This window comes from Camellia sinensis, chromosome 9 (genome assembly GCF_055761805.1).
Source record: "Camellia sinensis isolate YWXY chromosome 9, ASM5576180v1, whole genome shotgun sequence".
Classification (NCBI taxonomy): Eukaryota; Viridiplantae; Streptophyta; class Magnoliopsida; order Ericales; family Theaceae; genus Camellia; species Camellia sinensis.
In genome coordinates, this window is record NC_138969.1 from 3,007,281 (window position 1) to 3,023,204 (window position 15,924).

The following is a 15,924-nucleotide window of genomic DNA, read 5'->3' on the forward strand; positions in this document are numbered from 1 at the left end:
AGGTTCCAAACATGGGAACCGACAGAGATCTTTGTGACAGTAACAGTACAGTACAGTAACAGTAAATTGCTATGGATGCCACGAATACAGTTCACAAATAAGACAAGCATTCATTCAGTAAGAAATATCATTTCAGAAAGCAGTACAGTTGATCATTCAGAAAATATTCATGATTGAATATATCTTTACAACATTATTACTCACAGAGTTCTGGGTTACAGATAGGCTAGTGAGCGTTCTCGGATGCCAACCCTACACAGTTATAGAACGAACACACACTAAGTTACACACTTGGGAATCAATGACTCAGTCCCTATCTTGACTCGGTGTGGTTCTACATCAATATCCTCATTAAGATGCCTTAAGCAAGGTCTAGGAATGCCTAGGATGAAATGAGAATGTAAAGATACACTTTAAAACACTTTTCAGAATTTTTAGAAAACAGGGGTCTCGCTCGAGTGTGGCTTTCTACGCTCGAGCGGACATGCAGACAAAGGATCTCCGCTCGAGCGTGACTTTCCTCGCTCGAGCGGACTGCAAAAGTACTGGATGCATGAAATTCACGCTCGACGGGCGCTCAACCCCCGCTCGAGCATAAGACACAAGTCCTCTCTCGAGCGTGCATTCCCTCACTCGAGCGGACTGTAAACACATGCAAAGTACTGGATACACGCATTTGACGCTCGAGCGTTACTTTACTCGCTCGAGTGGACTACATGAACTCAGAGTGTACGCTCGAGCGTGAAGTTCCTCGCTTGAGCGTGGATCCAAAATCTGAAATTTCTAGATTTGTCTCCAAGCATGAAACTCAACATTTAAAGCATCAAATTCGATCATTTTGGGCTAACTTTCTGGAAAACACTTTAAAACTCATATTATGACATGTTTTAAAGATCAATTTGCAAAATCAAAGCCCAAAGGTAGTTCAATTGAACCCATTTCCAAACAAAACTACATGAACATGATGAACATAAGACATGCAAGTATTCAATTGAAATCAAAGCTTAAAATACTTGATCAAATGAGCCAATCCTTCCAAAACATGATGAATTCATGAACTATAACCCAAATATGGATATGCATGTGAGGATTCTAAGAAAATAACCTCAAAATTCAAGAATGTAAACATGCATGCATGATTTAAGCCTTAATTCAACATTTTAAGCCATAACTTGGCTCTAGACTTCAACATTCTTCAAAACCATGCAAGAACCAACTTAATTCATAAACAAGAAGGCAAAAACTCTACCTTAAGTCTTCAAGTTCAAGAAGAGAAGCTCAATTTTTGCAATTATCCTTCAATTCCTCTAAATTTCCAAGCAATTCTTGATGAAACCAAAGCTCCCCTAACTCTCTCTCTCTCTCTCTAGTCGGTTTGGTCTCTCAAAGATGAACAAAAGATGTAACCAACACATGTAAATCAAGACAAAACAATTGGTCTAGCAAAGTCCACTTAATGGCATTTTGGTAAATAAGTCAACTAATGTAATTTAACATTATTTAATCCAATTCAATCATACCAAATCAAATTTCAATTAAACATACCATAAAATCACATAAATTCTAATAATCATGAAACACTAATCGATTTCAGATTCGGCCGCCGATAAGGCCTTCAATTCACAGTTCGACACTTAAAACATGAACAGATCAATTAACAGTCAAACAGATAGAAATGCGTTTAAACTAATACACTCAATCAATTAGTTCAGAATGTCAGTCAAATTAGTTACTTAATCATGTTCAGTCACAGTTTAACAGTAATCAGTGGTACTATCAGTAAACCGTGGTGAGGGTTGTCACAAGGAGGTAGGTCAATAGAGGAGGAAATAGCTAGTAATAAGGAAAACAAACACTATAGGTTCTATCACATGATTAAGAACTTTGAAGTAGAGACTGCACTTAAGAAGATGAAATCAAATAAGGTTTTAGGACCTGATGATATACCTATTGAAGTATGGAAGTGTTTGCGTAAGAAGGGGGTTGCTTGGTTGACTAGGTTATTTAGCAAGATTTTGTTGTCTAGGAACATGCCAGATGAGTGGAGGAAGAGTATTTTAGTACCCATCTATAAGAATAAAGAAGATATCCAGAATTGCAACAACTATAGAGGAATCAAGCTAATGTGTCATATAATGAAAGTGTGAGAGAGAGTGATGAAACGTCGATTGCGAGATATAATAGAGGCATCAGAGAATCAATTTGGGTCTATGCTTGGTAGGTCAACTATGGAAGCAATTTGTCTTTTGAAGAGAGTAATAGAAAAGTATAGAGAAAAGAAAATAGACATTCATATGGTTTTTGTTGATCTTGAGAAAGCATATAATAGAGTACCTTGAGATATAATCTGGTAAGTGTTAGAGAAGAAAGGGGTGACAAAACGTTACATTGATATGATTAGGGACATGTATAAAGGGGTGGTGACCACTATTAGATCGCCTGCTGAAACAAATGAATTTCCAATCACTGTAGGGTTATACCAAGGATCAACCTTAAGTCCTTATCTTTTTGCTTTAGTTATGGCTGAGTTGACGAGAAATATTCAGGATGACGTGCCATGGTGTATGCTTTTTGTAGATGATATTGTGCTAATGGATGAGACTAGAGAAGGAGTTAACACAAAGTTGAAGATTTGAAGAGAACCACTTGAATCTAAAGGATTTCAGATAAGCAGAACTAAGACAGAGTACATGGAGTGTAAATTTAGTAACAATAATAATGAAAACAGAGAAAAAGTGAAGATTGAGAACCAAGAACTACTGAAGAGTGAACATTTTTGTTATTTAGGATTGATTATTACAACGGCGATGGAGATTGGAGCGGATGCGATTCATAGAATTAAGGCGGGGTGGGTTAAGTGGAGAAATGCGTCTGTGATACTGTGCAATAAACGAGTACCCACTAGATTAAAAGGAAAGTTCTATAGAACGACTATTAGACCAACTATGTTGTATGAGACTGAGTGTTGGGCAACTAAGAAACATGTAGATAAGATGAGTATTGTTGAGATGAGGATGCTAATGTGGATGTGTGGCAAGACTAGGAATGATAGAATTAGGAATGAGTATATTCGAGAATGGGTAAGAGTAGCACCCATAGAAGATAAGTTAAGAGAGAATAGATTGAAATGGTTTTGTCATTTTCAACGGAGACCAACAGAACCAGTAATAAAGAGATGCGATGCAATGATAGCAGGTGGAAGTGTTAGGGAACGGGGTAGACCTAGATTGACGTTGGCTAGCGTAGTAAATAGAGATATGAATATACTTAATTTGACTAACGAAATGACCTTTGATAGAGCCGAGTGGAGAAGAAGGATTCATGTAACCGATCCTATTTGATGGGATTTAAGGCTTGGTTGGTTTGGTTTATTGATGATCATAATTTTCCATTTTTTATCCCCATAAAATAATTTGGGAAGAGAATATACCCCTTAAAGTCATAGTTTTTTTTTTCTTCCTAATTTATTGTTCACAAGAAACTTAATACTAATGACATTGTTCTGAGGATATTTGACTTCCTTTTGAGTGTCTATTTCGACACCTTTTAAAGGGATTCCGTTATCTCTTATTAGCAGAGATTCGAGAGTTGTATGCTAGCTGCAAATTTTTTTTTCTTCTTTCTGTTGGACAATATCTTGTTATTGTCCTTGTACTTTATATTTTTTCTTTTAATGGCATTTCTCTTTTGTAGCTATTCAAAAAATTAATACTCCTCCTTTATGATAGATTGAGGATGATAAAGTTAATGAGTTTGAAGTTTGGCATGGTCTTGCGAAGTTATACTCTAGGCTTTCACATTGGAAGGATGCAGAGATATGCTTGGGGAAAGCTAAAGAGCTCAATGAGTACTCTGCTGAAACACTGCACATAGAAGGTAAGACATGAAACTTTATATACTGCAATGGCGAATATTTGGAGGGTGTATTTCTTAATATGTTCTTTGTTTTCTAATTTGCTACTTCCTGAATAATTTGCCTGCATGGTTCTTGTTTTCTACATTTGGGAAGTGCTTTAAACTACAAAACAAATCAACCTATTCTAAAGGGTTGGAATCTGCTGTTATGTATTTTAGAAATTGAGGAATTAAGACATGATAGATCATAGTTTAAGTGAAGTGATACATGACAAGAAGAAGATACCGTATTTTTTTTATTGTGTGGAGTCTTGTGGAGAATGTAGTGGCGGTCATTAGGAAAAGGGGATAAGATTATGTTAGTTAAACTAGCTGTTGGAGGGAATATAGTGAACGTTATTAATGCATACACCCCTCAAGTAGGATTAGATGATCAAACTAAGAGGGATTTTTGGGAGCAAATGGATGAGATCTTACAGGAGATACCCGTAGGAGAGAACCTGGCTATAGGTGGAGATTTTAATGGCCATGTAAGCATAGATTAATTAGGCTATGCAAGGGTGCATGGTGGATACGGTTTTGGTGACAGAAATGAGGCTGGAGAGAGTATCTTAGATTTTGTATTGGCTTCTGACCTGGTGGTGGCAAATACTATGTATAAGAAGAGGGAGGAGCATTTGATAACCTTTAAGAGTGGGTCAGTTAAGAGCCAAATAGATTACTTCTTAGTGAGAAAAGGGGACCGCCTAAAATGCAATGATTGTAAGGTGATTCCTAGAGAGAGCTTGGCCTCTCAACATAGGATTTTAGTACTAGATTTATGTTTTAGAGGGCAATACCAAGCTAGGAAGGATGGTGGCCATCGTAGGACGAGATGGTGGGACCTAAAAGGGGATAAGCTAGAAATATTTAATAATAGAATGGATAAGGAAAATACTTGGGACTTGGAAGATGATGCTAACACAACGTGGAACTCGATGGCCAATTGTATGAGGAGAATCTCAAGGGAAGTGCTTGGAGAGTCGAAAGGACGAGACCCAGCTCTAGGGAAACTTGGTGGTGGAGGGAAGAGGTTCAAGCGGTAGTTAAGGTAAAAAAAGAGTGCTTTAAAAAGTAGCAAAAGGATATAACTGAGGAAAACTTTAAGAACTATAGATGGGCTAATAAGGAGGTCAAAAAAGTAGTGAGACGCTAAGTTGAAAGCTTATAATGACCTATACACTAGACTAGATAGTAAGGAGAGAGAGAGAAGAGGGTATACAAACTTGCTAAAATAAGGAAGAGGAAAACAAGAGATTTTAATCAAGTTAAGTGTATCAAGAGTGAGGATTCTAAGGTATTGGTTTAGGATGAAGAGATTAAGGAAAGATGGAATAACTATTTTGAGAAACTATTAAATGAGGAACATGGAGGTACGGTAATAGGGGAAGAAATAGCCAGTAATACAACCAAATAGGTTCTATCACGGGATTAGGAACTTTGAAGTGGAGATTGCCCTTAAGAAGATGAAATCAAATAATGCTTTAGGACCCGATGATATCCCTATTGAAGCTTGGAAGTGTTTGGGTAAAAAAAGGGTTGCTTGGTTTACTAGGTTGTTTAGCAAAATGTTGTTGACTAGGAACATGCCAGATGAGTGGAGGAAGAGTATTTTAGTGCCAATCTATAAGAATAAAGGAGATGTCTAGAATTACAACAACTAAAGAGGAATCAAACTAATGTGTCATATAATGAAAGTGTAAGAGAGGGTGATGGAATGCTGATTGCGAGATACAACAAATGTGTCAGAAAATCAATTTGGATTTATGTATGATAGGTCAACAATGGAAGCGATTTATCTTTTGAGGAGAGTAATAGAAAAGTATAGAGAAAAGAAAAGAGACATTCATATGGTGTTTATCGACCTTGAGAAAGCATATGATAGAGTGTCCCGGGATATAATATGGTGGGTGTTAGAGAAGAAAGGAGTGACAAAAGGTTACATTGATGTGATTAGAGACATGTATGAAGGGGTGATGACCACTATTAGATTGCTTGTTGGAGAGACAAATGAATTTGGTATCACTGTAAGGTTACACCAAGGATCAACCTTAAGTCCTTATCTTTTTACTTTAATTATGGATGAGTTAACAAGAAATATTTAGGCTGACGTGCCATGGTGTATGCTTTTTGTGGACGATATTGTGCTAATGGATGAGACTAGAGAAGGAGTTAACACAAAGTTAAAGATTTGGAGAAAAACTCTTGAATCTAAAGGATTTCGGATAAGTAGAACTAAGACAGAGTATATGGAGTGTAAATTTAGTAATAATAACAATCAAAGCATAGGAGAAGTGAAAATTGAGAACTAAGAACTGCCTAAGAGTGAACATTTTCGTTATTTAGGATCGATTATCATAACGGAGGAGATTGATGCGGATGTGGCCCATAGGATTAAGGCGGGATGGTGTACGTGGAGAAGTGCGTCTGGGATACTGTGCGATAAACAAATACCCACTAGACTAAAAGGTAAGTTCTATAGAACGGCTATTAGACCAGTGATGTTGTATGGGACAGAGTGTTGGGCAACCAAGAAATAACATGTACATAAGATGAGTGTGGCTGAGATGAGGATGCTAAGGTGGATGTGTGGCAAGACTAGACAAGATAGGACAGAATTAGGAATGAGTGTATTCGGGAATGGATAGGAGTGGTACCGATAGAAGATAAGTTGAGAGAATCGATGTAGATGGTTTGGTTACATTCAAAGGAGACCAACAGAGGCAGTAGTGAAGAGATGCGATGTTGTAACGGTAGATAGGAGTGTTAGGGAATGGGATAGGCCTAGATTAACATTGGCTAGCATTGTAAATAGAGATATGAATCTACTTAATTTGACTAACGACATGGCCTTTGATAAGGCCGCGTGAAGAAGAAGGATTCATGTAGCCGACCCTATTTGATGGGACTTAAGGCTTGACGTGGTTTGGTTTAGTTTGGTTTGGAATCTTAATGTCTTCTGGCATATTTCTCATAACCTATTGAGGTGAAGACCTGTCTGAATCATTTATTGATCTGCATCTTCTTCAACTAGGCGTACAAGTGGTGGATTTCTATTCATGCATTTGACAACATGAATAGAGTTAAACTCCATCTTTAGTTGTAACAATGTTAGATGGTATTTCATACATGTAATCATCATACAGAAACAAAATGAACCATGACATACCGGCATGTAACTGTGCTTGTACTTCTTGGTGATTTTGAGACATCTTGAATGGTAAATTATAGTTGCTGTAAAATTTTAATAAAATGACATTAGTTTCACACGTAAAAATTTTAGGTGCCTTAACCTTCACATGTGCCTTATCTTGTACACATGGCTCAAAAGTAATAGACTGGGGCAGGGAGATGGTATGATCAATTATGGTCGTGTCAGCATGGCAAACTTTGAAGAAAAATAGACAAGGATAGGGACATGGGAGGACTACTACTTTGTGTTTTATGTATGAGGGAGGGGCTGGAATTACATATCCATACAATTATAAGACTGATAATTCCATTTACAAATTATTAATAATATCTATAAGATAAAATAAAAAGGGAAGGAAAAAAAAGAGCATCAGCTTGCATCTGGACAAAAAATATTTGAAATAAAGGGAATTTGGGGTTTGACTTTGCATAATACATGTTAGAATTTGTTGTTGGAATTGGATTAAAGACCTAAGGGGCAGGGCGAGGTATAGATATTTTATTAAAATTATGGATTTCTATTGATGCTTAAGCTCATTTGTATCTCAAAATTTTCTTCTTCTTCTTCTTCTCTCTCTCTCTCATTGTGAGTAGATTGTTTGAATCTTTTGATTCACTGTGCTTGTGTGTATGCATATACGTATATATAGGTGAGGTGGTGGAGGTGAGGCATATGTCTCTCAATTGTATGGGTGATTTGAACATGCTTGCTAGGTGTTTGATGGAATAGCTATGACAGATAGTGTTGGTGCTTTGAATATGCTTGGTAGGTGTTTGAGGGAAGTACTGTGAGATGTAGTGTTGGGTTAAACATTAGAGTCAAAATTGGTTTTTTGAAAGATTTATTTGCTAACAATTTACTCAAGGGAAATTTGGCTATAAACCCCCTTTACCTTTCTTTCATTGTTAGAAGGACTAAGAAAAAAATTATACTTTCTAAACCCCCTCATAATTATAAAATCTTGCATAAAGGACAAAATTTATTATTTAAATATTTTATAAGACTATTATATCCTCACATATACACAATCTAGATACAAAATTTATCTTCTCTCTCGTCTCTCACTTCTAACCCTAGCTTCCTCCATGGCTGGAGCTGTGTCATTCCTAAGCTCCGACGATCTCTCTCTGCATCTTGTCAACTCTCCTTCAATTGTTCATCTTCTATCTCGTCTCTCTCTTCTAATCCTAGCTTCCTCCATGGTCGGAGCTATAGAGAACTTGCAAATCGCGCTGATACATATATATATATATATATATATGTGTGTGTGTGTGTGTGTTTGTGTGTTTTGAGATTTGAATTCGAATATATATGTGTTTTGAGATTTGAATTCGAATATATATATATATATCTACATATTCCTATCTGTAATATATATATGTGTGTGTGTGTGTGTTTGTGTGTTTTGAGATTTGAATTCGAATATATAGATTTTTGAAAGCTCAAAGTTTTAAAAATCTGAAAAATCTAAAGAACCGGAGTATGAAAAATTGAGATTTCTCTAAAATTTTCAGATTATAGGCCTGATTCAAGGATTATAGGCATGATTCAATGTTTTTTAAAGTAAACATTGATTGATTCAAGGATTATAGGCCTGATTCAAAGTTCAAAGCTCAAAGCTCAAAGTTCCATCGATTTTTCAGAGTAAACATCAAATTTCATTTGATAGAATGGTTCTATTGCTCTGTTTTTTTCATTTGACAGAACCAAAGTACAATTTTACTTTTATACAAAGTAAAATTTTACTTTTAGCTTCAGAATCTTACAGTTTACTTATTTTTCAGAGTAAAATTTTACTTTTATACAGAGTAAAATTTTACTTTTAGTTTCAGAGTGTAAAATTTTACTCTCATTCATAGTAAAATTTTACTTTATACAGAGTAAAATTTTACTTTCATACAGAGTAAAATTTTACTTTTAGTTTCAGAGTGTAAAATTTTACTCTCATTCATAGTAAAATTTTACTTTTATACAGAGTAAAATTTTACTTTCATACAGAGTAAAATTTTACTCTGAAATACATAGTGAAAATGCTTTAATAGGAGAGCTGATAGATATGAGAGTAATATAGTAAAAGAAACAAGTTTTAAAATATCAGGGGGTTTTGAAAGTACTTATATAATTCTTGTCCTTTTGAAAGAGAAATTAGATAGTGAGGGGGCTAGGACTAAATCCCCCTTTACTCAAAACCTTAGGGAGGAAAATGTAACTTCCAAAACCTCAGGGGTACTAGTGCAATGGCAACAAGCCTTAGGGGAGTTAATTGTAATTTACCCAAAAACTTAATTCATGTGAATACACATTGGTCGTTTGTTAATGTACATTCGTGGGGAAAAAACTCATGCATGTAAGAAGCATTCTCATAGTCAATAAAATAGGCAAGTATGGTATATCATCAAACTTGTTCTATCTAGTTCATTTTAATAATGTATCATGGGGCCAAGTTGGTGTCTTGAAAAATTAATCAATGGTTGGTTGGAAGGTATTTGTTTATAAAGTATTTGGTATTGTATCACATTTATGATCCATCTTTCATAATCATAATTAAACGTCTAAATTCTAAATTCAGAAGAGAATGAAAGTTCTTGTATTGCTTTATATCTTTGTTAGGTATTATAGGCGAAGCACAGAGAGACATGAACAAAACTTTGGCTGCTTTTATTAATGCTCTTTTATTGGAACCGAGTCATGTGCCCAGCAAGATCTTGATTGGTGGAGTATTGTCGAAGATGGGGTCAAAGGTATCACCGGTGGCAAGATGCTTACTCTCAGATGCATTGAAGATAGAACCTACGAATCGCATGGCTTGGTATTACTTGGGATTGGTTCACAGGGATGATGGACGGATAAGCGATGCAATAGATTGCTTCCAGGCAGCCTCGATGCTTGAAGAATCTGATCCAATCGAAAGCTTCAGCTCTATTTTTTGACTGATCGATCAATAAAAGGTTCAAACCTTCAGTTCTGTTATCATTCATTCTCCAGCTTAGTCCTTGTAGACCAATGCTTGTAGAGGGTTTACAGGATGCAGTACATTTGCTAGTTTGGAAATTGTTTTTATTTTTTTGTTGCATATTTATCCTGTGATAATAAAATAAAATACAATAAGAAAGAAAAAAAAAGAGGAAACTAAAATTTGAGCTTGATGTAGAATATAATTAGAAAGCATGGTTTAGTGGATCTATGCTATCGATTTTGAATTTTTGATTATAGGATGGATGCATTGTCTACAACTTATTGGAGCTTGTAACAATGTATCTTGCCTTGTTGCTCACTTTGTAATGTTTGTTGTTCAACTTGAGTAATTATTTTTCAGTTATTGTTAACTGTTTATTTATGATGAACCTATCTTAGAGTTTCACGTAGGTAAATGAAGTTTTGGAATGACTGTTGAAAAACATTGTAAGATTCCAATTTAACCACTTGTGTTATGATGCGATGATTGTGATAGCCAAATAAGCAAAGAAAACATGCAATTTTCCAATGACTGAAAAACAACATAATAATGTGTTTATTTGACAAGCATTTACTAATTTGAAAAAGGTAAATGATTGTATGTAAGAGATCTCGCATAATGTCCAACTAAAATATCTATTGTTAGATCAAAGCATGCTCATTGTTGAAGATATAAATAAAGAAAAAATAAATTATGAAAAATATGAACTAGCGAGAATCGAAGTGAGTAAAAATTAAGAAATGATCATAAAACTAAAAGGGGAAAAAAATATGATGAGGAATTTTCTTTTCTTCAAAATTTTAAAATTTATGGACCTTATTTGTGAAGTATTTTTTTTTTTTTTTTTTTTTTAAAGTAGAGCACTCATAGGCTTGGGTTTGAAAAGATTTTACTAATTTTTTCTATTTTATTTGTTATCAATATAACAAAAGTAATGCTATAGAAATTAATATATATTTTTAAATTTATTTATTGATATGACACTAATAATAGTATTATTGAAAGCCACATTAATTAGTAGGAAAAATTTAAATTGATAGTGTTAATATTATAATTTTGTACATAATAATTACATATTATATTATACAATAAACAAAACATAATATAAAAATATGGCTATCATTAGCTTCTTAAAATTGGAAATTGATTAAAAACTCTGCAATAAAATGTTGTGTCGTTTATGAGGTAATTTTAGTAGACAAAGTGTGTGGATTATCATTTTGTATGCATGCTACCTTCCTAATTAAAGTGAGTTAGTAATATATTAACTCCAAAAAATACTAGACAAGTAATGACACGCAATATCCATTGTTTGCTTTTTTTTTTTTATTTTATTTAAAAACTTTCCTCACATATGTGTTTGAGCCCCTCGGTCCGGGTGAGCCGAAAACATCCAGTTGGGCTAATTTCTCACAGAGGTACTGCCACAACTTTATTTCCATTCTATGGTGGACTTTTATCTTCCTTTTTCTTTTTTTTTTTTCCTTTTCATTATAAGATAAATTGACTTTTTTAAAGCCATTTTCTAGAAATCGGTTTTTCAAAAACCCTATTTTACTGTACAAAATTAATTAAAATAATAATAATAATTTAATATAGAAACATACTTTTAAAAAGTCAATTTTAATTAAGTTATCTTTAAAATTTAATTAATTAAAATCAATAACGGTTTCACAAAAATCGCTTTTACATTAAAAAAAAATTCGAGTTTCAAGTGTGATCAACGTTTTGGGCTCCAACTTTTCTTATCTCCAACATTTTATAGTAGACGTCTTCAAACTTCTCTGCCATGTCCTTCGGAAAGACTTGAGAGAGAAATCAAACACTTATTCCAACACTACACTTCATCACTTAACGATACAACAGACACAAGCCAAAAAAAAGACCATCTCAAAGTGACAGCCACCGCAAAAATGAGATCACTACAACCAGCAACTGCCCCACTCCTCTCACGTCATAGTTATCCCACATCTATCATGTCCGAGCTTCGCACCTCTCTCTCTCATTGTCCACATTGAGGTTCGTTTTGCATAAATTAGGATTTTAACTTTTCATTTGGGATTTTCAATTTCAAAATTAATGCTTTTTGAAATTAGGGTTTTAATTTTGGAGATTATTTCATTTTTACCCCTATACTTTGTCACGATTTTCAATGACTCCCAGACTACTCTTGTTTTCACGCGTACCCCTACACTATTTAAGTTGCTATCAATTTTGCCCTTGCCATCAAATTTGAAATGAAAAAAGTTAAAAAAATTATATTTTGGCCCCAAATTTCAAAAGAAAGATGCAGACCCACCCTTTTTTACCAGCAAACCACCACCAACAACCACCACTTCAAGCCCTTCTATCTCCTTCGTCATAACTCCATTTCGCCTCATTTTTACGTCGTTGGATTCAACTCATTGTCTAGTTTTTGTATCACATCTCACACGTCTCATTCTTCCTCTTTTTGCATGCTATCGAAGCTCCGAAAGTTATAAATAAAAAAAAAAAGACTTTTCTTCTTGTTTTCGACTTTTTTGCGAGCCATCTTTTGGACTTCATATCTTTTTTGATTCTTGACGGTTCTACTTCATTCTTTCGCCATTCTCTTTACCTCACTTCCTACTTTGTCCTACACTACCTCGTTTTCTCACTTCTTCGTGTAATGGGCGGTTTTGGTATGCCGAAAATTGTCCGAAAACTAATTTCAAAAATTTCAAAACATTCATCTTTTGTTTCTTTCTTCTCCATCTTCCTCATTCTTCTTCTTCTTCTTCACTTATAACATGATGTGGAACATGGTTCTAGGTGGTAACGGAACTGGTGGTGGTGGCGGTCCGGTGATGGCGTTGAGTTTGGTGCTGTAAGGTGATGGTGATGGTAATGCTCATGGTGGTGGTAATGGAACTTGGTTGTGAAAAATGTGGGTTTGGTGTTGTAAGGTGGTGGTGATGGTAATGCTCATGGTGGTGGTAATGGAGTTCCGTGGCGATGATGTTGGTGGTTCGTGTAACGCCCCCATTTTCATGCCCAAATGGTAATACAATAATCATGGCCCTTTAAAGTAAAACTGATAATAATCATCATACTTGCATTACATGATGTAAATAGTCTTCATGCGATAATACAGTTAATCCAACAACGATTAATTAAACAACAAATACCCCCAAGAGTTTACAAGTTTCCAAGGCTTGAGCCTGGTTACACAAAACGGTTATTCAAACCCACACATACAAAGCCCTTGGCTTACAATCAGAGTCACAGCAAATGAGCACATTATGCTCTCTGTACACACTTTCACGCCTTCAGTTAGGCGAAAACACCACATCTTTTCCTGCACAAAAATCTCGTAGGCTGAACATAAAGGCCAGTAGGAAATCCTTAGCAAAGTACATACATTTTATACAAGTCTTGTGAGATGGAATGCTTATGCTATGCCATGCCTTTTTGAAAGTAAAAGACACATTCACCTTTTGAAAACCATCATACCCAATGATGTCATGCAATTTCAACTGCTCAACATTTATCAAATTTATTCAAGGGGCGGTAAATACAACTCCGTAAATCCCTAGGTCAGTGTCTGCAAGTAGACTATACAAGTACTACCAATTTGTCATTTTTACTGGTATCATCCGGAACGCTCGACACCTCTAGTTTGTCATTTTTATTAGTGTTAGCTGGAAGGCTCGACACCTCCAGTTTGTCATTTTTACCAGTGTTAACTAGAAGGCTCGACACCTATAATCTACACCACCTGTCAAGACTTACCACCTTATTTACCCCAAAACCATTTCATGAAAACTTGTTTCTTAACATTCCTTTCTCAATGCAAGTTTTCAAATCAACTTTCAAAGTTCAATGTAATCAAATGAATTGATATGCCATGCAATGATTAATAATACAATGCAATATTTCTTCCACTGTCAATACTCCCACACAATACTCCCATTGTGATCAAAATTCTCATTTCTCACTTCAATGCAATTTCACAAGATGAATAAATACTTTTATTTCAATTCATCCAAGGGATAACAAAATTCCCGCATTTCAAACATTTCCAACAATTTAGTTATTTCAAGACTATATCAACACTTTTACACAACAATTTCCAAAACTTCAACAATTCTCTTATTCCATGGAAAACCATCATTTATATGTAATAAATAAACAATTTTCAAACATTATTTATTTTGGCACACAAAATGAATATAACAACATATTCTAAAGATTTTCAACAATTTTCTTAAAAATCCACAATTTCTAGGTTTTCTCACTAAAAACCATTCATCTTCAAATATTAGAGAAGATCTCACCAAAAACATCTTTCTTTCATCAACATAGTTCAAAAATGCTCAATTTCTATTTTTAGAAGGAAAAGAAAGTAAACCCACTTTCAAAATCACTCATCTTTTTGAATCAACAATCAATTTTCAAAACTAATCAATGGATGATTTCGAAAATATCTAGATCTTGCAAAAACATATATATAACTGAAAGAAAATCCCTACCTCAAGCTTAGAAGAGAAGATGAGCAAAACAAGGTTGAAGCTCCAAAGTTGTCGAACCCAACTTCTACTTGGATCAAAACGAAGCTCTTGATAAGCTCTACACTTAATCTCAAAGGAGCAAGGCAAGAAGATGCTTCCAAGTGAGTAGATCTAAAGATCTTTGAGCAAAAAGTGATTTTGGAGAGGGAGAGAGTGACTCACGGCTTGGAGAAGGAGAAAGAGAAGAAAAAGTAAATAAAAGGTTAAGTGATGGACTTATTTATAGTGCTAGGTCATAATGAAATAAAGTCCCAAAGTCAACCCAAAAGATCAAGTCAAAATCCCAAAAAAATAGGCCCAAAATTGGACTGAAAATCTAGAAAAAAGTCTGTAGGGGTCGACCCTATGAAGAAACTTATGTTTGACAGCATGCAAGAGGGTCGACCCTTAGACAGGAGGGGGTCGACCCTATTTTCCAGCAACTAACACACAGACATAAGAGGGTCGACCCTCTCCCAGTCTGGTGTCTACCCTATTTTTCAGCAACACTCCCAGAATTTCACCAACAGGTAAGGGTCGACCCTTAGGAAGGCTGGTGTCAACTCTAGAATAGAATTTCTAAGTTTCCAAGGGACTTTTGACAAGAACAAGTGCGAACAACCAAACCCAACAAGTTTAAATCAGATTATACTCCTCCAAAACCAATCCATAACAACACCAAAGATTTTCAAAATAAAAATAAAGGATTCAAATATTCCCAAAAGCTTTGAAGGACACAAGTGTTACAGTTCGAGTGGTGATGTTGGTGAAGTTAATAGTTGAAATTGCATATGCCCCGAAGAATATCACTTTCAACAATGTCATCCGAGTACTTTGTGTCGTGGGAAAAGTGGATGAGGCATTGTTGGTATTAGTCTTCATGCGTTGAGGAAGTTTAGTCCCCACAAAGATTTCTTTCAATTAGTGAGTTCAATCGACGAGGCAGGCAGTTGAGTGCTTGTAATTTGTATGGTGCTGCATTGAAAATATGTGTAATTTTGAAGAGAGAGCCTAGAGATATTCAACTGAGAGAAAAACTCTTATTTGACAAGTTTAGATTCATATCATGATAGAGCAATCATAGCAAATAGAGAAATTAATAGATGCTCATTAATTTGTAATTCAACATCAATGGCTATAACAACAAAGCCTTTCTTACAAAATCAGCTATTTGCTATGAGATTTTTCTTAACAATACAAATTTCTTTTGTTCTTGGCAAAACAGTTGAGGTTTGCATTTTATTTACGATCCAAGTCTAAATGGGGTGCGGTGTTTCATTCAAATGGACTGAGAAAATTCCAGTAGGAAAGATGATATGTATGTATATAATTGAAGAAGAAGAAGAAAAAGATCAATACCCGAACCACCA

The 15,924-nt window shown here is 35.0% G+C and overlaps 1 pseudogene; it reads left to right on the forward strand.

Annotated features, from left to right (window-relative positions):
• LOC145799006 (protein NPG1-like) overlaps positions 1-10,017 on the forward strand; it is an 84,494-nt pseudogene extending 74,477 nt beyond the window's left edge.
• The last annotated feature ends 5,907 nt before the right edge of the window (positions 10,018-15,924 follow it).